The following is a 25607-nucleotide window of genomic DNA, read 5'->3' as shown; positions in this document are numbered from 1 at the left end:
ACAGTGCTGTCCATCATATAATTGGATCACTTTTTAAGTTCTGGTGAATGGGAACATATTTTTTCAGTTTTATCACAATGTTCTACAATCATCGTCAATCTTTATTTCAAGGAATCGAGAGCAAATGGTTTTCTAGGCTTTCTAGGAAATATTTACTACAAAGGTAGCATCCAAGTGCATAAGGTTGTAATCGGTGTTTTTTTAAAAAAATTATCATGACTTATCTTCAAAGGCAAGGGTGTTCTCAAAAGTTGTGTTTTAACCATGATTCCTTGTGTGTATATACAGTAAAATCACAAAGGGGTGTCAAAACTGACTTAGATACCCTGTTCTTACAGTTGGGTGTGCCATCATATGCAGTAATGACCTGGTACGCTTTCATGCTTCACAATTATAACACTCTGATTCCAATTTAACTACTATGCTTGTATTCTTATGGAATCCTAGGACTTGTAGTTCTCCAGCTGAGATTTTTGTGTACTCCTGTGTAGACTGAAAACCCCAAAATTCCATATTATATTGGCATGGCAGTTAAAATGCATTGGAACTAGTTTGGAATGGGTCCTCCTGAAGTATAGTTCCAATTAAAACAATACCTTTTTGATTATGGTTATTCACTGGGAGACATCTTTAAGAGCTGCCAATGGCTGGACAGTGACTCCACAACACTTGTGCATGGCCCACAGTCTGGATGCTTGGAATAAGATACAGATAGCAATATGCATGTGGCACCTATCTTCTTGTGATTCATTTTTTTCTTACTGTAATGTTTATGATTACTCAGTGTGGCGTAAGTTAGGAACTGAATTTATTTATTGTATCAGGAGTGAGCCAAGGGTATTTTTTAAAAAACACAAAGTTTGAAAACTTGGCATTATATTAAATGTCCTTTGACCAGTAGCTGGCCACTTGGAGTGCCTGTCTTGTTGTTGTAAGAAGGTCCTCCATTGCGCATGTGGCAGGGCTCAGGTTGCATTGTGGTAGATGGTCTGTGGTTTGCTCTTTTCCACACTCGCATGTCATGGACTCCACTTTGTGGCCCATTTTCTTAAGGTTGGTTCTGCATCTCATGGTGCCAGAGCACAGTCTGTTCAGCGCTTTCAAAATCACCCAGTCTTCTGTGTGGCCAGGAATGAGTCTCTCATTTGGTATCAGCCATGGATTGAGGTTTCGGGTTTTAGCCTACCACCTTTGGGCTCTCACTTGATGAGGTGTTCCAGTGAGTGTCTCTGGTGTTGGAACGGAATAAAAAAAATGTAGATAAGAGTTAGACAATGACTGTTGGTTGAAATGACAGACATTGCAGATGAGTTCTGGAGTTGGGATTCGCCTTAGAAACTACTGGATCTATATCTGCATCTAGAATTTCAGGCAGAAGGGGTAATGTTGAACACTTTTCACTGGGTTTTGCCAAATTGAACATTACCTTGTTGAAAAATTGACATTTTTGTGAAAATCAGGAAGGTGGATTCATTCTGGAATGCGTGCATTTTAATATATAAGTTGGGGGATGCAGAAACAAGGCAAGTGTCAAAGAGACTGAAGATATGCTGTCAAGTGGATGGAAATAAAATGACAAGGGGCCAAGACATTTTGTTGTCTGAGTGGAAGGACTAGGTAGCACCTGCTGCGAGTGTTGCCATGTCAGAACTATCTCAGGCTTTGGGATTACAATTCAAAGACCTGGCAGCTTGGAGTGGCTCCTTGTGATGTCACAAGGGCAGCCTTGGTGATGTTATTAGGCAGGGCATATGAGTAGCAAATATGTCATTTAAACAAGAAGACCAAGGACTTTATCACACCAAGGTAGCAAACCAGCATTGAAGCAGAACTGTAATCTTTGGTGACAGTTTTCTGCCGCACGCTGTTGTATGCAACCTGTTGCTAGTCTGCCATTTCTCCACTATAAACCTTTTCCCTGTTATTAACAGGAAACACATCAATAGTGCAGATTTTGCCACATTCCTGTCTTTTACCTGGTGTGATTAATCCAATTCACCTTTGTGATGGCATGCAAGAAATATCAAGGGTTGGGATTTTCCTCCTCTCGCACTCTCCTCCACTCTTCCTTGCAGTAATTACTATATATATTTGAGTATAAACCTATTTTTTCAACACTTTTTAAAGGCTGAAATAGCCCTCCTCGGGTTATACTTGAAAGCCCTTCTTTCAGCCACACACCTTCCTGCCAGGACCCTCATCTCTCTGCACAACAACCCATCTCTCCTTCCTCTCCTCCTTTCTCGGCACCAGTCTTTTCCATTTTCCCTTATTCATATACACATCATTTCCCCCAAAATGTATAGTCAAAATAAACTATGGTGATTATTGGAAAGATACATAAGCACATTTACATTGAAGAAGGTTAGAATAATGATTTAATAAGAGTAGAAAAGTCTTACCTTAAATTACAGTTCTATGTAAATATTCAAAATATTTAACCTACGGATGCCTCAATTAATGTAATTTTCTTGATATCTATTTTTTATTTTTGAGATTTGCCAGTAGCTGCTGCATTTCCCGCCCTCGGCTTATACTTGAGTAAATACGTTTTCCCAAATTTCTGTGGTAAAATTAAGTGCCTTGGTTTATATTCGGGTCAGCTTATACTCGAGTATATACGGTAATTCATTTTTGTAACTGCTTTACATTGTATTTGTTTTAACTTTTCTATTAATACTAACAAAAGTAGAGTTGACTGTAATAGATCAATAGAAGAGAAGCTCAATTACAGAATGAAACATATTATTTCGGAAGTACTAATGGCACTAATGCAGACTTGCAAGTAGCATATAGGTTGTTGGGTTGCGTTGCTAACATGGCCATTGAAAGGCATTTGAACAACAACTCGGTTTCTTCTCTTGTTGAATGTTTTAAAAAAACCCCATCACTAAAAAAAAACCAACATGATTTTTGGCTTGATTTAACTGGTCTCATTTTTCTCTGCTTTGGCTTCCGTACCACATTGGCAGGCATTTTGTAATGGAATATAACAAGCTGGCCAGTAATCCTGCATCCTAAAAATCCTGAAAAGAGTAGCTCCTTTTTTCAAACTTCCAATTTCTTTGCTTTAGGTAATGTAACAAGCAGTGCTAGTATTATATGTGTATAATGCCATCTTAGCTACACTCAGAATGCTGTCTGGCAGTTTGAGAAGCAGATAGAAGCCCTGAGGACAAAAAGGGACATATACTGTATGCCGACTTTAACCATTTATGTGAAAATGTGAGGCAGTATCATAGAGAAAAGTCCATGAAAAACAAACCATTTTTTTGTGAAACTCTTGATTTCGAATGAAAACAAATCTGTAAATTCTGCAACCAGAAATAGAGAACAAAATGAATATGTAAATAAAAATACATCTGTAAATGAATGAAGTCCACCTACTTTGCTGTTGTTCACTGCACTACTGATCAGAAAAGACAAAACAGGATTACCACTTTTTGACTACAATTCCCAGAATCTCAGATCTGAAAGCAGTAATAAATGTTTTTAGGTTTTGTCATAAAATGATCATAGAAATGTCCAACTGCAAGCAATTCATATGAAAGTGAAGGTGAAAGACACAGGTGCTGGAGCCATTTGTAGACACATAATAGCATTTTTCTCATTTTTTAAGCTGTTTAAAATGGCCAACAAAGGAAAACCTCTATCTTACCCCTTTGGTTGTTAAAATAGCCATTTAAAAATTAGACCAGGAATTCAGTCCTTCCAACTGTGGTTGAACTGCAGCACCTATTACGCCTTACTATTTGGACGTGTTAGTAAGACTGCTGGAGATTACATTTTGACAAAATCTGGGTATGGGCACAACTATTCCATCTCTAATCCTGTGCCAAATGGTGACATACAAAGCCCATGGTTCTTGGACTAACAAAATAATACAATTTTAAGAACTAAGTTTGGACCGTTCTGCTCTTAGTGCTCCAGTTTACAACATTTCAAATCCAGGGTTTTTTTGACTGGTCTAAATATGCAATTGAGAACCTGAATTAGCCTGAATGTTTATATCTAAATCTCCTTCTTTAGGCATCGAAAAGCTACCCTTCAATAATGCAACTAACAACATTTCAGGTTTGTCTTCATAGCTTCTTTTAACTTTGTTAGGCTCGGATCACAGTTCTTATGACGCTACGTATAAACAGGCCACTTATGATTTATTTATTACTTAATTACTGTATTTGTATACCGCCTTTCTCAGCCCGCAGGCAACTCAAGGTGGTTTACAGGCAACAATTTGATGCACACAATATCATAAATACAATGTAAAACATTAATATATAATATAAAACCACAACAAATCAATAAAACAAAAATCATTAGTGTCTCCTTGTTTAAATATTGTCCAGTCCATCATCTAGTTCTTTCATTTTCCTGTGTCAGTTACTCTGCATTTGCAAACGTTTGCTTAAAAAGCCACGTCTTGACTTTTTTCCGAAATGTTAAAAGGGTCTGGGCCAATCTGATATCCCTAGGGAGGGCGTTCCATAGCTGAGGGGGCACCACTGAGAAGATCCTGTCTCTCATCCCCGCCAGATGTACTTGTGATGAAGGTGGGATCAAGAGCAGGGCCTCCCTAGATGATCTTAAGGTCCTAGATGGTCCATAAGTGGAGATGCGTTCGGACAGGTAGTTGGTCTGCAAACCATATGAGCCCCTGGCATAGACATGTACTCTGGATGAAACAGCAGGTTTAATCTTCATTTGTTAAGACATGGTTGTAGTCTTTTGCCTTCAATGGTTTCGGTTTTTCCTTCATTTTTGCCCCCTTTATATGAAGTGCCCTATGTTTTAGAATCATATTCTTAAATACATTAAAATTAATCTGCCTTTTACCTTACTAAGCATTGACCGAATCAAGAAGTGGGATCTGAAATAGGGAAGATTGTTAGAGTAAAATAGAAAGAATACTACAAAGAACTGAACCATACTCTCTCCATGATTGATCAAAACCATACTCTCTCCACTTTGTGTGACTGTGGAGCAGAACAAACAACTCAGCATCTGTATGCTTGCCCACCATGCCCTGCCTCATGCACAGAAGGAAGAACTGTTGAAAGCTACAGACAGTGTGGTCGCTGTTGTCTGTTTTTGGTCTAAAATTATTTAGCTGCTTGTTGTTGTTTATTTGTTCAGCTGCTTCTGACTCTTCGTGACCTCATGGACCAGCCCATGCCAGAGCTCCCTGTCAGCCATTACCATCTCCAGTCACTTCAAGTATACCATCCATCCATCTTGCCCTTGGTCGGCCCCTCTTCCATTTTCCTTCCATTTTCCCCAGCATCATTGTCTTCTCTAAGCTTTCCTGTCTTCTCATGATGTTGCCTCTAATATCCTTCCCTCCAATGAGCAACCGAGCTTTATTTTCTGAAGTATGAACTGGTTGGATGTTCTTGTGACTCTTTGACTATGCAGATTTTCATTGCCAGTGTGATGTATCTACTTTTCACTATTTTATTGAGACTGGTCATTGCTCTCCTCCCAAGAAGTAAATGTTTTTCTGATTTCCTGGCTGCAGTCTGCACCTGCAGTAATATTTGCACCTAGAAATACAAAGTCTGTCACGGCCTCCACGTTTAGCTGCTTGTGATCTCTTTATTTTATCAGTTTTATACTTATTTATTTATTTATTTATTTATGCAATGCTTTTGGCATGAAATAAAATAACTAAATCAATTAAAATAATATTCTATCCCAGAGGGTGGGGGGAGAGAAAGGAGAGAGGGGAGAAATATCGATAGACACAGGTGGGAGATCCTGAATCGGCATTACTAAGAAAATTAAGAGTAGAACATTCTATTGTATTCTGAATTCATTACTGAATTTGACATTATTCTACCTGTGTTTACAATTTAAAAATGAAGAAGAAAAAAGTGGGCATTTTGTGCTGTGATTTTCTTATCTCTAGTCATAATTTCAGGAGACTGCTGTGTCCCCCTCGATTGCCTACATCTTGCTACCAAGAGTTCCAACTTTAAACTGATAGCATTTAATTGAGAAGGGGCCTGTCTAACAGTTACTGCTATTAGCTACATAGTCCCATAAACTCTGTTCCAAGGAGTTCCCATCAACTAATTTTTTATATTTTTTGTCTGTTAATTTCCTTCTCAGTCTACTCCTTATTGGATTTGTTTTAGCGTTTGAGGCTATTTTTTAGTCATAGGGACGACATGTTCAATTGTATCCTTTAAACACAGGGGGGAATAATTTGTTACCAGCACACTAAGTACATCTTCCATGTCCATATTATTTCCTAGATATGCCCATGACCTTTACTAATTCATAAGAGTCATAGAGATGAAGGAGACCATGAGGGTCATTCTGTCCAATGCCTGCCATGCAGGAATAAACAATATTTGGTGCCAGTTTTAGAGACCCTAGGCCTCTCTTGCACCCATTCAACAGTAGCTTCCGCTCTCTAACATCTGGTTAGTTCTATTAGTTTTACATGACGAAAACAAACTAATAGTACAATAGTTTATTGAAAAGCTAATCTCAGTCTCAGAGTCTTTTCCTCTTGGTTTCATTTTTTAAGTAGAAACTACATTTTTAATTGACAAAGGCTTTAGGCTGCAATACTCATGGAAGCAAATACCAATGCATGCAGTGAGAATTATTTTTTGATTATAAATATAATCGATCAACTAACCATGCAGACATGTCTAATAAAGAATAATTCTCACTGCATGCATTGGTATTTGCTTCCATGAGTATTGCAGGTCTTCATCAGGTTGCCATAACTTGTTGGTCAATTATGGTCTTCTTCTGAAGACCATAATCCACCTTATTCTACAAGCCACTCTAAACACCTTTGTAGAAGCATACGAGAAGCTCGGCCTGTCATTGAACATCAAGAAAACCAAAGTGCTCTCCCAGTAGGCACCAGCCAATCTCTCTCCAACGCCAGAAATACAGCTTAATTAGAAAATGTCGAACTTTTCCACTACCTTGGCAGCCACCTCTCCACAAAACTCAACATTGACACTGAAATGCAACACTGCCTGAGCAATGTGAGTGCAGGATTTTTCTGCACAGAGTGTTTGAGGACCGGGACATCCGTAGGGATACCAAGGTAATTGTTTATAAAGCTATTGTCCTCCCAACCCTGCTATATGCCTGTGAAATGTGGACTATCTACAGACAGCACATGCAACTGCTGGAACAATTCCATCAGCGTTGCCTCCTAAAAATCCTGCAAACCTCTTGGGAAGACAGGCGGACAAATGTTAGCATGCTGGAAGAAGCAAAGACCACCAACACTGAAGCGATGGTCCTCTGCCATCAACTCCGTTGGACTGGCCACGTTGTCTGAATACCTGATCACTGTCTCCCAAAGCAGTTATTCTACTCCGAACTCAAGAATAGAAAACTGAATGTTGGAGGACAGGAAAAGAGATTTAAAGATGGGCTGAAAGCCAACCTTAAAAACTGTGGCATAGACACCAAGAACTGGGAAGCCCTGCCCCTTGAGCACTCTAGCTGGAGGTAAGCTGTGACCAGCAGTGCTGTAGAATTTGAAGAGGCATGAATGGAGGGCAAAAGAGAGAAACGTGCCAAGAGGAAGGTGCATCAAGCCAACCCTGACTGGGACCGCCTTCCACCTGGAAACTGATGCCCTCACTGCAGGAGAACATGCAAGTCAAGAATAGGGCTCCACAGTCACCTACGTACCCAGTGCCAGGACACGGCACTTGGAGGACAATCTTACTCAGACAACGAGGAATTGCCTAAGTAAGTAAGTAACCCTGAATTATGATAGGTATCGAAATTGCCATCTCACCAATCTTCCTCCTCCTTTTTGGATAACTCTTGGGGATTTTCCTGTTACTTTTCCAGTTGATCCTGTTGATGCTCTGATTGGAATGGGAAATTGAACTGAGCAACTGAGACTATTGCTGCCCCGCCACTGTTTAAAGTCAAACAAACTCCATGGTTTCTAAACAGCACAGTGTAACAAGAGGGATGGTGATTTATTAATGATCTCATCACATTTAAATTTTCCCTTATTGTAGAACACTTCGTGTACAGTTAAAGGACGAAGGATCACAGATCCCTTCACACAACATAAGCTCACTTCCAGCTGTTGTCCCTGCTCATCCAACCTGGAAATGTACATGAAGTGCCCTGAAAGAAGGGAGCTCTGAACACGGGCAAGCAATCATGTTCAGAGCCCCTAACATGCTACAGATCCATAATTCCAGCTAGAAAACACATGGGATGGGAATTGTCTAACTTGCCCATCCGGTTTCATTGTCGTTAGGTTCGGAATCCTAGAAAGTGGTTTAAAATTACACTGTTCTTATGAAGAAAAGCCAAACCTTGGATGGGGCATCTTAGAAAATGATTTAAAATTACACTGCTCTTGTGAAGGAAAGCCAAGACTTGGAAAGTGTTTGCTTTGGTTTATAGACTTTATGTAAAGATTATCATTATCATTAATAATATAAATGCTAAACATGTTAATTGTCATGTTATGCCGGGCCTTGAGGAACCAAACACTTTGCTCTCTGGATCAAATCACAGGAGAAAAAAGAGGGAGGGGGAAGGGGTCTGAGACAGAACCGGACACTCCTTTTATTTCCTGGTTGGAGATTTCACAGCCTCTGCTCCTCTTTCTCTTAAGTTGCAAGCCTTCTCTGCCAAAAAGGCACATGTGATGAGGAAGGAGGCAGAGAACAACGGTGGAAAGAGGCAAGAAAACATGTGTGATGGGAAAATCTAACTCAATACCAGATGAAGGACTAGCTAAAGGTACTATTGCCTACAAAATACAGACAAACCACCAGGCAGGCCAAACACAAGCTTGAACCTATCTCAAGGCTTAATCTGTGGCAGTGACTGTGCCAATAAAACCATTCTTTTCTGCCATTATTACATCTGCAAACAGACATCAAGTACAGTCATTTGTAGGCCTCACTACCACATATGTTACTAATAAAAGTAATGGTCTCGTATAAAGAAACCCACCCTGAACCCCATGTTACTGGGCAATTTCCAGTTCTACTTTTAGATAAGGTTCCAAAGTATGAGGTGATGCCTCAACTTCAGGGGATATGAGGCAGATAGATTATCTTGATTCAAATATATTTCACTTTAGGCCTGATTAAGGGACTGAGCAGATTTGATCACCATGATAGAAAAGCTACACTGGGAAATGGACAGAGGAATTGTGTTCTTCACACTGAAGTTAATTCCATATATAAGCTCTGATATCCTTCTGGGACGTGACATGGTGACTCCTGATCTTCCTGGGAATGGTAAGTTTAGAGCATGATGCTGAAGAACTTCTGCTTTACAAGATTACTTTTGGTCATTGACTCTTTCTCTAGTTTTTATCTTGTCTCTCTGTACAATTTTATCACATGCAGGACGTGAAATTGGTGGTAGGAGTTGTCAGAAGTTTGTTGTTGTCATTAAGTTAATAATACCAAACACTTGTTTCTGTTTTATTCATGTATTTTTAAATTGTGTTTTCAATCTGCTTTTGTATTTTAACTAGAACTAGAACTAAAATATGGTCTGTGGCCTCACAGTTACTACACCGTTGCAATAAGAATGACAGGTCTCGCAAAACCCCCTTATAGTGCCCAAGCTTATTAAATATGGTTTCTGGTCGATGAACAGATGGAGACTACTGGATGGCATATGAAACTAGAGCTTATGTGGTCTATCCAATGCAATTTTTTGAATCACAGCACCCAAAATAACCAAACTAAATCTAAAGTTGACCAAAAACTGATTCATAACCCTTTTGGTATTAATGTTGGAAAGTAGTCCCTGGTCAAAGTGGTCCCTGGCCAAGTGGTCCCTGGTCAAGTGGTTCCTGATTTTAAAAAAGGTTGGAAACTACTGATATATAGGAAGATATATTCTGAGGATTATTAACTGTTGCTGCTACTTTACTTACAGTAAAAGTAATTGGGAAGAAATTCTCCTCTGCTGACTCAGATTTTGACTCAAGCCAGAGAAATACGTTGAACTCATAATACTTGCCTTAATTATTTACTATGTTATTGTTTTAACAGTCCCTTAACTGTTTTTATGATGTTTAGCATTGAATTTTTGCTTTTGTTAATCTCTTTGAGTTGCCTAAGGGCTGAGAAAAGTGGTATACAAATAAAGTAAATAAATAAATAAATAAATAAATAAATAGTACTTAAGGGAAGTATTACAACATCTCAATCTGCTCCCCCTAAATGCCTTGTACTTTCAAGACTGGATGTATGAAAGGAACGACAGCTAATAAGGTATGTTTACTTGACATCCAGCTCACATGTTAGCTGTACATTTTTTGGTTGCATGAAACCCAGTCTAGCATCTTGGCAACCAGATTGGTGAGAAGGTTTTCCAATTCTTGGATACAAACAAGACCATGCAACTTGCATTAGAAGAAATATTTCGCTGGCAAACTATTTTAAAGAAGTTTTTAACAGATTTGTACTGACATGAGAACCATATGGCTGCTGGAGTCTGACTGGTTTCACTGTCTAACATGAGTAAGCTTTGACTAGCGTTGAAATAACTTTCATGGGTTTTACCCAGAGTCCTGATTTAATCCAAATTCTAAGCTTTATTTCTTTTTAAAGCAAGTCTGGGAGAAAGGCAAGGCATAAATCCAATCAAACAAACAAACAAATACAAGTCTTTGGAGAAGTCAAGATATAGAAACAAATGTCAAGGCATTATTCTGTGAAACAGTTTTGGAAAGAACAAGCTTGCTCTTGCCTTTCAGTCTTAAGGGGAGGGCTGTATGTGGTAGGGAGACGTATTGCTAGGATACAATGTAAAGTGAGGAAAGGAGATGGGAGAGAGGTGAGAATGGCATAATACAAGATCCAAAGGGGAATACATTGTGAGAGTATAAGCTGAAACAAAGAAGACAGAAGAAGGGAACACAGAGTGAGCCATGGGGTGAAAGAAGCAATGGAGGAATGCATTGTTAGGGTAGGAGATGAGGTGTTGAGTGTACCACTGTGGCCAAGTCAGACTTCTCCAGGAACAGGAGCAGCTGGTGCACGAGTGTTAGTTATGCAAAGGCAGCCCTGGTCACTGCCATCACCTGGGCTTCCAGATTTATGGCAGAGTCCAGGACCACCCCCAGGCTGTGAAACTGGCTTTTCAGGGGGAGTGGGACCTTGTCCAGCTCAACTTGTGACCCTATTCCCGGATCAACCTTGTGCAAGACCTGCAGTACTTCCGTCTGGTCTGGATGAAGTTTCCATTTGTTTGCTCTTATCCAGTCCATTACCACCCTCAGGCAACGGTTCAGGTGTGGAACTGCTTCCTTGGCATCCAATGGAAAGGAGTAGTAGAGCTGGGCATCATGTGCATAGAGATGGTATCAAACTCTAAAACTCTGGATGATCCCTCCTAGCAATTTCATGTAGATGTTAAACAACACTGGGGAAAGTGATGAGCCCTGTGGGACACCACAGTCTACTGGTCATGGAGCCAAGTAGGACTCCCTGAGGACCACTTTCTGGAGATGTTCCGAGAGGAAGGACCGGAAACACTGCAACACAGGGCCTCCCAGGCCCATCCCTGCCAGGTGCTCCGGAAGGCCATTTTGCGCAAGGAAGCCCTTATTCTCCTATCCTCCTTCTCCTCCTCTTCCTCCTGGTTTGCAGGCACTCTCTGCCTCCCACTATGTCTCCGTCTGGAGCCTATTTTGCAGGTGAGGGGTATCTGGAGGAGCAGAAGCAGCTGCCTTGGTGGCATCTGCCGCCTCCCTGACCCAGGCCTGTAGCCAGGATTTCAATTCGGGGAGGGGCTGAGTTTTTTTCAGGGGGGGTTCGGGGGGGGCTGAGTTTCAGGGGGGGATGAGTCTGAGTGAAAGAGGGTCTACCCTAGCAAACCTTTTGTATCATTACCCCAATACCCCCATGCACATGGGATATATTGAGTATGGTGATCAGATCATGATATGAATAAACATAACAGTTTAAATAATGCACCAGTAAGGCCTTTTCGTGAACCACCATGAGAATTGGGGGGGGGGGGGCTAAAGCCCCTCAAGCCCCCCCCCCCCCCCGGCTACATGCCTGCCCTGACCTCTCCCTCCCTTCTTGCCTTCCTCTGGGGAGACAATTAGCTTCTTTTAATGGGGTCAGAATAACATTAGGAGGGAGCAAAGGACAAACATTTAGCAAAGATGGGGGGTTTTTTTACCACCTCTGCGGTGTTGTGTGGTTTTTGGACTGTGTGGCCAATGTGTCCTAGCAACATGCTCTCCTCTTCCCATTTCTCCCATTCCTAGTTGTGCAAAGGCAGCCCTGGTCACTGGTCACAAATAGGAATGGGAGAAATGGGAAGAGAGGATGTACAAGTGGTAGAGTGTAACAGGAAATTGAGAGGTACACAGTGAGGTGCAAGGGAAGGGTGGAAACAGGAAGGGAAGGAGAGTGAGCAGTGGGAACAGTGAAGTACAGGAAGTTACTTCTCTACTAACATGTAGGTTAGTTGAGAAGTAAATTTACAAGGGAACTTCCATCAGCAAGCACAGATTTTAACTTCATTCCCCCTGTTCCAAGTCCAACATTTGGAACAGCACTTTTAGCACCACTCCCTAATGGTTCTTTCAGGTCAACTGCAACTCTGAAAATTAAACTGTAAAAAATGGTATAAACTGTTGATCTTCCTCTGGGATGCTTCCTGATCCACTTTACTGCTGCCTACTCAGGTGGACTAGAATCCTACAGATTGAGTTTGGTAGTGCTGTTGTCCATGGAGTTATCTACACTGGCAGTATGCTCTGGACTGGTTAGCTGGATGACTTCCATAACCCGAGATTTAAACTTTGGTCCCCCTATTCTTACTCCAGCACTTCAAACATCACTCCCTAATAGTTCTTTCAATTATAACTGTTAAAGAAATGGCATGATGATTGGAAAACCATAGGGGAACAAATGCAACACTTAATGTGCTCTATTGGCATACTTCAATTGCAAATTATATACCTGGATTTGAGGATTTATTTGATTGATTTATTTACAACATTTATACCCCCACCCTTCTCAACTCCCCTCAGAGGATACCCTGGCCATTTCCCCATTCCAGAGGTCAGTTATGTGAGGATTTGTAAAAAGGCACCATGATTGTTGACTGGAAAGGCATGTGTCGGCAGCTGATTGGCTGAGCATGCCAGATGCCAGAGTTCTGATTGGCTACTGTCTCTGGCTTGCTGCTGAGACAAATGGTTTTAACTGCCACTTTCACCTCGGAGAGTAAAGAGAGCCCTGACTGGAAACAGCCAGGAAGGAAATGGCTGTCAACTTTCTGACGCCTGATTATTTCCAAGGCATGAAGCATATTTTAAAGACCGTTTAAAAGGACTGTTTATTCTCTCTGTTCTCTGTGAATTTAGAGTGACTGCTGTATATATTGTTGCGCTGTTTGATCTTTTGAACGGAAATAAAAATACTGTTACTTGTTACACAAACCCAAGTGACACTATTATACTGCAGAGTATATTTTGGTTCAGAAACTGTGGTAAAGCTTCTGTTTATTTTACATCTAAACCTGACCAGGCAATGATCTGTCCATGACAACGGAACTGCTGAGAGTTCCTCCACACTACTATCACCATCATCCCAATCAACTCCAAAAGTATTCTCAGCAGCATGAGAAGGACTAGATACTTAGTACTTGAGGCAGAACCATGATTGTTTTGGAGGCCATGATGTCCTGGGCCACTCCCAACAGGCAGCATGGATGTTCAAGTCCTCCAGCAGTACAGTTTGTGGTGACTCTAACACCAACCCTGAGGCCACCCAGGTTTGCTCAGGAATAGAGCAGGAGGTGATAACAGTGAAGTCTCAAAGTTGTCTCTCAGTTTTTTGCAGAATCAGAATGTATGACACAACAGGAGCGTTTCTCACATGGACAAAAACAAGCTAAACCATATGAATTATATAGGATATTTCCACATATTGCTGTGGGCATTACTCTCATCTTACTTTTTTGTTACAAAATTTTATAAATTTTAATCATATAATATGTTTGATACCTTTCTCCCCCACAATTTTATTTTTGAGTGTTGTTGTAATCAAAACAGCAGCAGCAACAATAACTAATTTTGAGTTTTACAGTTTTTGTATGCTGTCCTTGTTCTATGCTTTCAAGTTACTTCCAACCTATAGTGATTGTAACATGATACAATCTTGGCAAGATCAGTTCAGAGAGAGTCTGCCATTCTTCTGAGGCAGAAAGTGTAGTTTTCCCAAGGCTATCCATTGGATTTCCATAGCTGTGTGGGGATTTGGACCCTGGTTTCACAGTCCAATATTCACACCAGCATGACTGCTCTCCCACCAGATGCCACTGTCTGGAATTTTGAACCATCAATAATATAGATGTTAAAGTAATGGTTAAAGCAATGTTATTCCCCGTAGTAACTTATGTATATGACCATAAGGAAGGCTGAGTGAAGGATGATAGATGCTTTTGAACTGTAGTGTTGGAGGAAAGTTCTGAGAGTGCTTAGGACCACGAGAAGATCCAACCAGTCCATACTTCAGGAAATAAAGCCCAACTGCTCACTAGAGGGAAGGATGTTAGAGGCAAAGATGAAGTTCTTTGGCCACATAATGAGAAGACAGGAAAACTTAGAGAAGACAATGATGCTGGGGAAAATGGAAGGAAAACGGAAAAAGGAAGAGGGACTGACCAAGAGCAAGATGGATGGATGGTATCCTTGAAGTGATGGCCGACAGGGAGCTCTGGCATGGGCTGGTCCATGAGGAGTCAGAAGCGACTAAACAAATAAACAACAACAACAATATGGATTCTAACCAAGAATATAAGAAGCAATGGAGGAGGATTGGTTAATGTAGCATGTTCATGCATAGTGCTAGGTTTTATGTTATTGCACTGTTGTGATCCTATCTTACAGCAATTTCATTCAGATGTTTTCCAGTTTGTCTGGAATTGCTGCCAGAGTAATTGATCACTGAAATCACAGCTGTCTTCTTACTCTTCTCTTTCTTCATCTTGTTAGTATTTTACCAGTTACACTTACATGAGCATCTTTACTACTCCCTTAACTCATTTCAAACGTGATCCATTGAATTTGCATAATGTGAGATCCAAAAGCAACCAATTCCATAACGTTTGATGTTAACAATTCACCTGAAATAGTCAGTCAAAAGTATGAAATACACTTTTGCCATCACATCCAACATTGCACAGCAACTAATGTTTCCACGAGAGAATAAGTTTTCACATGACATTTCATAATCAGTAGTATATTTATTTCACATAACATTTCATAATCAATAGTGTACCGTTCCAGCATGGAAATTCTCAGCTTGAACAAGAAGAATATTTGGGAAGTGGTCCAGATATATGTCTTGGTTATGTCTGATTTGAATTACTGCTACATGCGCTACAGAAGGTTGTCTTTGAAATTCAGGAATTTCAGTTGGCTCTGAGTGCTGCAATCAATACAGAAATGGGCTAGTTACTGGCTGTCAGGCTGTTTTGGAACATAATTCAAAGACCTTGTAAAGGCTTCAAATTCTCCTATGAACTTGAGCCAGGGTAATTGAAAAATTGCCTTCTCCTGCACGAATCTCATTAGTATGGACATCTTCAGGAGCAGTTCTTGTACAGACCCACCAGCAGTTGACTTCCTAAAGCTATGTAGGATGGTAAAAAAATTCAATGTTCTTTTTGCACTAGACCAAGGCTTCTTAAACGTTTTCCACTAATGACTCCTTTCTGTCTGAGAAACATCTATGTAACTCTGGGTATCAAACATTTACTGATAACAAATCAGCATTCACAAAGTTTGCTCAACACACTGATTTTCCTTTTTTATGAAGTAATGCTGAGCACCTTCTGCAGATCTGACAGTAAACACTACACAACAGATACATGCAAATGCCTAAAACAGCCACTAGACAATGTTCAATGTGTGTGTGTGTGTGTCCCTAGCATGGAGTTTCTCAGATCTGGTAGCCCTATTTCCAGTGCAGGATCTCAGCCTTTATCAATGTCACCTTCTGGCTTTGTTTCAGCCACATCCTGGTTCGGGAACTTTTTCAGTGGAAAACTTTTTTCCCCCAAGACTGTACAACAATTCTTGGAATCCAGAGTACTTATTATAAAATATAAATGAGACCTGCACATTAGCTTAGATGAGACCTGCAAATTATGCTTCTTGCTTTGAAATATTTTGCTGCCTGGAAGAGAGCCTCAGGCAGGTGCAATTATGATTGGTCCCCAATTGACTCTGCCTCCCAGCAAGTCTTTTTCCAAGGGCAAGTGGAGTCATGGGTTTATTGACCAGATGGTCTTTGGTGGGATCAGCTGTAGGTTTTCTTTTTTCATCCATTCTCCTTTTCTTTTGCTCCATGTGTCCACTTTATGAAATTATATTTTATGATAGCACAGAAGCCATAAATTACATTTTATGGTATTACATAAAGTCCCAACTGTTGGAGTGCCCAATATATAAATCAAATTATTCCCTTCATAAATAATTTGAGTTTAAACATTTGGATTTTTTTTCTCTACCAGTGGTACAGATCTAGAAGAATACAGCTGCTTACTTCAGACAAGCACAAGAGCAAGATTCTTAGTCGCTGGGACCATTGCCCCCCAACCAAATTTCTCATGATCTGCTTTGAATTGGGGAGATTTCCATAGATTGTGCTCAAATGGCCCACAATATTATAAAGCTAACCCTCCTCCATGTTTACTAGGGTTAAGACACAGGACCCCCGTGAGAGTGAAAAACCAAAAATAAAAAATGCGTAATGTTTTTAACCTGAGAGAACATTTCTCTAGAATTTTCTAGGTCTTCTAGTCTGGTTCTTTAGTTGACTTCTGGAAGTTGATCCAGCAAAGCAGAGGAATTTATTTATTTATTTATTTCAAAGTTTTCTATACCGAGCTTCTCACCTCTTAGAGGGACTCAGCCCGGTTTACAACCATAAAAACATACAATCAGTAAAATATCATAGTTCATAATTACAATAACACATTTAAAATAACAACTATATTTAAAACTACGGTGGTCAGTCGTCATATTAAAAACAAGTATACCTCAGCTTCCATCCACAATCCTAGGGTGCTGTCTCATTCATCGAAAGCCTGTCTCCACAACCACGTCTTCACCCGTTTCCTGAATGTCAGGATAGACGGGGCGGTTCTGAGTCACACTGGAGTATCTGGAGTGATGGTTCTCATCCTTCCTAATGCCGCAACCCTTTAATACAGTTCCTCATGTTGTGTTGACCCCCAACCATAAAATTATTTTCATTGCTACTTCATAACTGTAATTTTGCTACTGTTATGAATCGTAATGTAAATATCTGATATTCAGGATGTATTTTCATTGTTACTTCTCTTTCAGCCATGGGGGGGGGGGTTACCCACCCCTCTCTAAGCCCTTCCCTTCTCCCCTCCTCCTCCTCTACTCTCTTTCATCTTGACTCCAAAGTACACCTCATCTCCATTGCTCCCATCTCTTACTCTTAAAATGGTGGAAGTGGCAGAGGGGGCGAGACTGAGTGATGTGACCACCTCCCTCTGGAGAAGAAGAAGAAACCTCTGGGTAGCAAATGGGGCAGGAAAAAGTTAGCGGTGTCTTGGTTCCTAAAACCATTGGAAATATGTGTTTTTCTGATGGTCTTAGGCAACCCCAATGAAAGAGTCATCCACAGGTTGAGAACCACTGATCTAGAGATTCCCAAAGAGAAGATTTTAATAAAATCTGTTCAGGAAAATACTTGGCTGAATCCTATCTCTAGCAATACTAAAGGAAAAAGACATACAGCATGGGTCAGATTTCATGACAACAGAGTTGCTGAAAGCACAATCATAAGTAATTCAATGGAAAAAGAATGAGACACATCTGAAAAAGCAAATGTGGCTGCACAGTAAACTCATGGGGGGGGGGGGGAAGAAAAATGACTATGTGTGGAGAATGTCCTGATAACTGTGAATATTCTAAAATTTTTATGATCACTTTTCATACTTCTGATCTTTCTATTAATGCTCACAAGAATCTTGGAAGTCAGATTTGCCGAGTAGGAAAGATGACACAAGATCACATGCTAAATTGCATGCCCTGGCATGGATTTGAATGTGAGTCTCTCTGGTCCAAGTCTTCTTCCCTCTGAAAATTAGGTACTTATGTTTTTTAACTTGTATAATTATAATGCAAATTGGTAATATGGATAATTACAATAATTTGCAAATTAGCTACCTGGATCTGAGGGATATGGTAACTGCAGGAGACAATGTTGGTGGATATTTTTCATGATATATTTCAGCTATGTTGGCTACAGTCCTGTTCTTTCCTGTTCCAAAGTAAGGACTTACATATCATTACAAAGGCCACGGGACCAAAAAAGTACCCTCGGTTTTCCATTATGTCCCAGGAACTTTCCACCTGTCTTGTTCTCTAGGATGTAGTAAGGACAGCTAGGATCAGCAACTTCTTTTGTATCCATCACCAAATTGAAAGGAGTTTTAAAAGTGGAGGGAAGATTCCACTGAAAGAAATGTTAAAAGCAGAGTTAACATTCTGCTGCTCTAGTCAAGGGAAGGAATTTAAACAGAAGGGGGGGGATCCATTGAAAAGAATGTTTTAAAACTGTGAGATGGAAGGTGACATCACCTCCTCTGGTGTGGATGAAGCTTTGGGAAAGGCAAGGGAGCCCATATTATCCCATGGAAAGAAGTGTTTTTAAAGTGGTGTCAGTCTCATTTAATGGAAGTGCCTTTGGGCAGGGCAAGGGAATACTTGGCTTTTGGATATTAAAGTTGTCCCCTATTTTTAAAAAAGTAATATGGATAGAAAATAATTTCCTGTGTGATGGTTCAGAACGTGGGCAACAACAAATAAAAACTTGAATTGAGAAACATGTGTGATGGAAAGACAGAACTTGAAACGGGGCAATTGCGAATCTTGCAGTACTAATCACTTTGCTGGACAGATGGTCCCCAATGCTTCTCAAGGTCCATGTGATGAGGTCCTCTATCTCTACACCTGACTTCACTAATTCCAGTACAGCTAGAATTACTATCACTCCAGAAACAGTGCTGCAGCTACAGGAATATTGGAGCCATTGATGAATTTACCCCATTAATGAAAATACATTATCTAAGCATGTGCCCCCGGTGGCATAGTGGGTTAAACCACTGAGCTACTAAATTTGTTGACTGAAAGGTTGCAGGTTCGAATCCGGGGAGCGGCATGAGCTTCCGCTGTGAGCCCCAGCTTCTCCCAACCTAGCAGTTCGAAAACATGCAAATGTGAGTAGATCAATAGGTACTGCTCCAGCAGGAAGGTAACTGTGCTCCATGCAGTCATGCTGGCCACATGACCTTGGAGGTGTTTGTGGACAATGCTGGCTCTTCAGCACCAACCCCCAGAGTCAGACACGACTGGAATTAATGTCAGGGGAAAACCTTTACCTAAGCATAAATTGGTCAAACTGAAACAGCGGGTAAGAGACAAAATCACAAGCAAATATCCTATTATAGTAACATAATTGCGCTTTCATGGCTTCATGTGACATGTCCTGAGGGGGAGCAGGCTTGTTTTCTGTGGCCCTGGAGACCAGGACTTGGAGCAATGGGTTCAATTTACAGGAAAGGAGATTTCACCTGAACATTAGGAAGAACTTCCTGACTATTAGAGCTGTTCGACACTGGAACTCTCTGTCTCAGAGAATGTTGTAGAGGCTCCTTTTTTGAAGGTTTTTAAACAGATGCTGGATGGCCCTCTGTCAGGGGTGCTTTGATTGTCCTTTTCCTGCATGGCAGAACGAGGTTGGACTGGATGACCCTTGCGGTTTCTTTCAGTTCTGTGATTCTATGATTATTATGGGAATCCAGCCCAGCCCCCATTTCTTGTCTTCACTGTTGCTGGAAATTCTTTGCAGCATTGGTATTGGTCAGATGGTGAAGACGGGTTTTTAGTTTTAGGTTACCTTTGCAAGTCTACAGTAAACAGTGCAATAAAGCTTAACCGGGGGAAGAATGGGACTCTACATAAGATGATGCTACTTGGAGCTGTGTGCAGCCAAAGTAATCTGCCAAAGTAATTTACTGAATATGTATAAAGAGCCAAACGGGAAGGAAGTGGGAAAGCCGATTGGTCTGCCACAACAACTACCCTGGCATTTTGAAAAAACTGTAGGAAAAGTAGAGGCAACTGAAAATAAAGACGCCATCCTAGGATACATTTTGAAAAAAGCTTTCATGTGGTCTGTGAAGGATTCAAAACACTTTTGTTTGCTTTTGACCCACTTGTTTCATTTTACTTAAAATGTTAATTCTAAGTAAAATATTTGCTGAAATGCATTTAACATTTTTTTGTGGTAAAAACACATCCCTATTCCTCCCATGTTATTTCATCTTCTGGTACAATGCTTTCTATTAAGGAAATTGTGCTCAGGAACTCATCTAATTCATTTATGGAGGGATACTTGTATAGATTCAGTAAAATGGTGAATTAAAAAAATACCCCTGAGATACTCCATAGGCTAATGAGATAAAAAGGAACACTTCAGTATCAACATCAAGGTTCACTTATCCAGGAAGGATCAGAGCTATTGGAAAGTAGTGCTTCAAAATCCCATCCTAAAGATGCAACCTAGAAGACATCATGGTTGAGAATACATTAACTTTGGACTCAGTTGTGCTGTCTACGCTATGCCCAAAGTGCAGGTTGATCTGGAGTTTTTCTCAAACTTTGGCACATTCCCCGATTTTCCTCAACTTAACTCAATCTATCCTATGATAAGGACCAAAGTCCCTGGATGTCAAGGAGACATATAGGAGCAACTTCTCAGCAAATATACGGTATTGGGCTTATGTAGACAAACCCTTTATCCGTTCCTCATCACAGGTCCTTTCTGGATTGTATTGGTAGTTTGGCCAGGCTACATGGTTCCAAGTGTTACTATTTGGGATTGGAGTCTATATAACATAGTAAGATAAAATCTATTATGAATCTGACTAGAGTAGACTCATTTAATTAATTGCATTTAACTATGTGTCAAGCGAGTAGTTATTAAATGATGTTCTATCAGAGGGCGCACCCAGACAGCCCATTTATTGTGGTAACTCCTGGAATAAAGAAGGGGTTGTCCAGATGACGTCCTGGACAATCCCGAATTAATTTGTAATGAATTAAATTAGATAGTGGATTCATTCTTCGCCTTCTTGGAAGGCGTGGGATAAACTCACTATTTCAGGCATCTGGACTGCAGTCCAGATACCCTTCCCACAGTTTTCCATACTAAATTAGTCTGGAAAACTGTGAAAATACCCTCCCCTCCCCCAAAGACCCCAACACCCTTTTAAAAGTAAAGAAAACTTACCCGACCTCCAGTACACTGTTGCAGTGCTCTCCCGGCATGTAGAAATGACGTGCTGGAAGAGTGGACGGGGGGAGCAATTTTCCTCCCCGCTCCTCCCCGCTCTCCTGGCGTGTCATTTCTATGTGCCGGGAGAGCACTGCAACAGTGTATTGGAGGCCGGGTAAGTTATCTTTACTTTTAAAGGGAGGTTGGGGGCTTTGGGGGAGGGTCCCCAGATGTTCTGGCAGAACATCTGGACCTCACCCCAGAAAGTGCGCACTTTCTGGGGTAGGTGTAGACAGCCCCCCAGGAACATCCACATCTTTTAAACATGAATGATCCTGGGATAAAGTGCTGTCTGGAACCGCCCAGAAACCAACCAAAAGTGTTCCAGTTAGGAACCCCAGGCCTGTTAAAAGTTTTTTGTTCAGTCAAAACATTCAATAGACCTGGCACAATTAATTATAGGAAAAAAAAGATTGAATTCAACTCATTAATTCTTCTGTGGACTCTTTCTGCCCTTGAATCCATGGCATTTCATTATTTTATTATACCATAATTAAAAGATTAGCGATTGTATTCTCTGGCCAAATTGCAAGTTTCAATAATTCATAAACTGTGTGCTGTGTCCTCCAGGAATCCTGGACTGCCAGCAGCAACAAACACTTTCTAGAAAAAATCAGGAGATTATTAATCCAATTAAATGAAGTGTTGCATTAAACAAGAGAATATTGAATTGTACTCTCTGCTTGGTATTTGATGTTTACATTTGCTGAACATATGAATGACCAAAGCAGAAAGAAAGTGCAATTTTTTGCAAATATGTACAATGTATGAATGTTTCCCCTTTTCTACAAATCCATAATAGAGGGAATAAAATCAGTTCATGAGGAAATTATTAACATAATATTTTCTAGTTGCACATATTATTGATAGATCTCAAAAAGAATCACGCTTTTCTAAATGTATGATGAAATGAATGATATATAAAAGCCAAGAAGTGCTTTTAAGGTATAAAAAGTACACAGTAGTGTTACAAAACATGTATCTCAATATGTATCTCAAAAGGAAGGAAGACTGCCTTTTCGAGATGTCCTAGTCATCCGCAAACCAGATCAACAATTGGGTCACACCGTTTACAGAAAACCCACACACACAGATAGATATCTACATAAAAACTCCAACCATCACCCAAGTCAAAAAAGAAGCACCATTAAAGCCTTGGCAGACCGTGCAAAAAGGATCTGTGAACCCCACCTCCTCCAAGATGAACTGAACCACCTCAACTGGGCTCTACAGGCCAATGGATACTCCACCTCAGACATCAGAAGAGCTGCAAGACCAAGAACAAGCCACAAGAGTAAAGATGAAGATCCACCCGGAGGAAAAGTGTTCCTGCCATACATCAAGGGAACCACTGATCGCATAGGGAAGCTGATGAGGAAACACAACATACAAACAATCTACAAACCCACCAAGAAAATCCAACAAATGCTCCGTTCAGCAAAGGACAAGGGGGATCCTCTCACCTCTGCAGGAGTCTACCGTATACCATGCAGCTGTGGACAAGTCTACATAGGGACCACCAAACGCAGCGCCCAAACAAGAATCCAGGAACATGAAAGGCACTGCAGACTACTCCAACCAGAAAAATCAGCCATAGCGGAGCACCTGATGAACCAACCTGGACACAGCATTTTATTTGAGAACACAAAAATGCTGGACCACTCTCACAACCACCATGTCAGACTACACAGAGAAGCCATTGAAATCCACAAACATGTGGACAATTTCAACAGAAAGGAAGAAACCATGAAAATGAACAAAGTCTGGCTACCAGTATTAAAAAATTCTAAAATTAAAACAGCAGAGAGAAAAACAGGCAGGGACATCTAATCACCTTTCAGGAAGAGTTTGCTCCAGGCACAGTCAGCCCATTGTATGCTAATCAAGGTGGTCAGTTGAAAAGATTCACACCTAGCCCAACTTACAAAAGCCTTTTGTCTCACCCGGGTCATTCCACAGATATATAAACCCCTTTTTTCCCCAGCTCCAGCAGACCTCACCCTCTGAGGAAGCTTGCCATAGATGCAGGCGAAACGTCAGGAGAAATGCCTCTAGAACATGGCCATATAGCCCGAAAAAACCCACAAGAACTGAGTGATTCCGGCCATGAAAGCCTTCGACAATACATTATCTCAATATTGTTTAAGGGTCCAATCCATTACAGAGATTCTCACATGGAGGATCCAAAACAGAAGGGGGTGATTACGTGGGTATGCAGATGATTCCTTGATTGACTTAAATGTCCAGTTCAGTAGAGAGAAAGGTGAAATAGCCAAAAGACAAAATATGACAATCCCAAATCACTAGGGACTTGGCTGCCTATTTGGGAAACTAATACATTAATATCTGTTTAGCCTTCTCTTCTGTGGGAATGGCAAGTGTCTCGCTTCGTTGGGCTTCTGGGAAAGAAAGAAGGAGCAGCAGGGTGAATCTGTCACCATGCAGGCACTCTTGGCGATGATTTCCCCATCACATTCGTCATACGACGGGCAGCAAGCCCATCAGTTCTCCAGATGAGGTGGAAACATCCTAGGATGCTAAAATCACCTTGTCTGCAACATATATAACAAAAAAGATTCATGAGCAGTATGGCATAGTGGATTGAGCATTGGACTACAACTCTAACAAGAGCATCAACTAAATATGGCCAATGAAAGGATTTGTTTTCTGTTTACAGAAAAGTGATATCTCTGCATTATTTTCCTTGAACGTTTTTAAGACTGGTACACTGCCATATGTTTGATCCCAGATTATCTGCTTTGAACTGGTTTATAGAAGTCCATAATCCAGTTCAAAGCAGATAATCTGGGATCAGAAACTGGATTATATGGCAGTGTAGATCCAGCCTAGGTAACTAGTTTTAGGCCTCTTAGGACAGTGCGTTTCTCCGATTGCTGATTGAAGAAGACAGTCCTGTCTCCTCTTCTTCTTCTCCATTACAGCCGATCTTCTTTTTGGCACCTCGCTAAACTAAACAGCTTGTTCGTAACAAGTTAATACTTCTGAGAAGACTGAATGCTGTTCATACTGTTTCAGAGTGCAAATTTGGCTTGGATAACTTCCTTTAGTTTAGCATTATTCAGTAGAAACAACACAGTTTTGAATCTGAGGTCTTTTTAATGAAGTTACTGGTTTTCCTGCTTATCTTTTTTTTAATCCTTCAGAAAGATTTATCTTATTAATTAACTAGACAATTAGCAATTGCCTAGTTTTCACAAACAAGAGACAAGACACTATAGATAAGATTTGTCCTGCATTGAACTATTTCAAGTTTTGCTGTGCATTCTAAATTGTCTACAAGAATTATAGTGCCTTTGCTTTCGATAATTGATACATGTGTTTGTAGCAGAGCTGTTTTACCCTTTCGAAGAAAACTAAGTCAGTGATAAATGAGCTTCAGTTAAGCGACTGCAAATTTGCATGAGGTTGAAGCAACAACTCTGACCAAAAATAATGATGTAAAAATTTGTTGCAGCAGAAACTACTTCAGATTATGTTAAAGTTGCTTGTATTGTAAGCCATTCTGCTAGAATACTTTGATGATATATGTAAGTGTAAATTATGCTGTGTACTCAGAGTGACTATCTTGAACCATGTGGAATAGATGTATCCAGCTGGCACATGCAAAACTATTGATGAAGTACAATAATGTACCCCGAATAATGTGGCAATACATATTGCACATTGCACATTGCACATTGCACAATGATACAAGAGATATGCACATTCACAATTTCTTATATCTGGCACTATGGTGGTATTCAGTATAGGACAGGGTTGGGCAAAATGTGCTCAAAGGCCACAAGCAGTCCCCAGGGCCATTTTTGTGGTCCATGAAGCCCTCAAGGGGTGAAATCAGGCATGGGTAAACTTCAGCTCTCCAGGTGTTTCGGACTTTAACTCTACCGACTATTAGGAATTGTGGGAGTTGAAGTCCAAAACACCTGGAGAGCCGAAGTTTACCAATGCCTGGATTAAATCTTTGTCCCCAAATACCTTCTAGGTGGCATGGAACATTTTTGCCACTTTTTAGCCTCCTCAGACAAATGTAAGCTTAGGAAAGTGGTTATGAAGTGACTTTGGATGATGTAGCTATCTTGAGAAACAACACAGATTCTTCCAGTGAACTCTGGGAGACTGAGTGCCAGCAACCTCCAGGACTCATTGAGAACTTTGTTTACCCACTTGATTGACTTTCTGGATTGGAATAATCTCTTTGCATAG

Source organism: Anolis sagrei, chromosome 1 (assembly GCF_037176765.1).
Source record: "Anolis sagrei isolate rAnoSag1 chromosome 1, rAnoSag1.mat, whole genome shotgun sequence".
Taxonomy (NCBI): Eukaryota; Metazoa; Chordata; class Lepidosauria; order Squamata; family Dactyloidae; genus Anolis; species Anolis sagrei.
Note: the sequence above shows the minus strand (reverse complement) of the source record.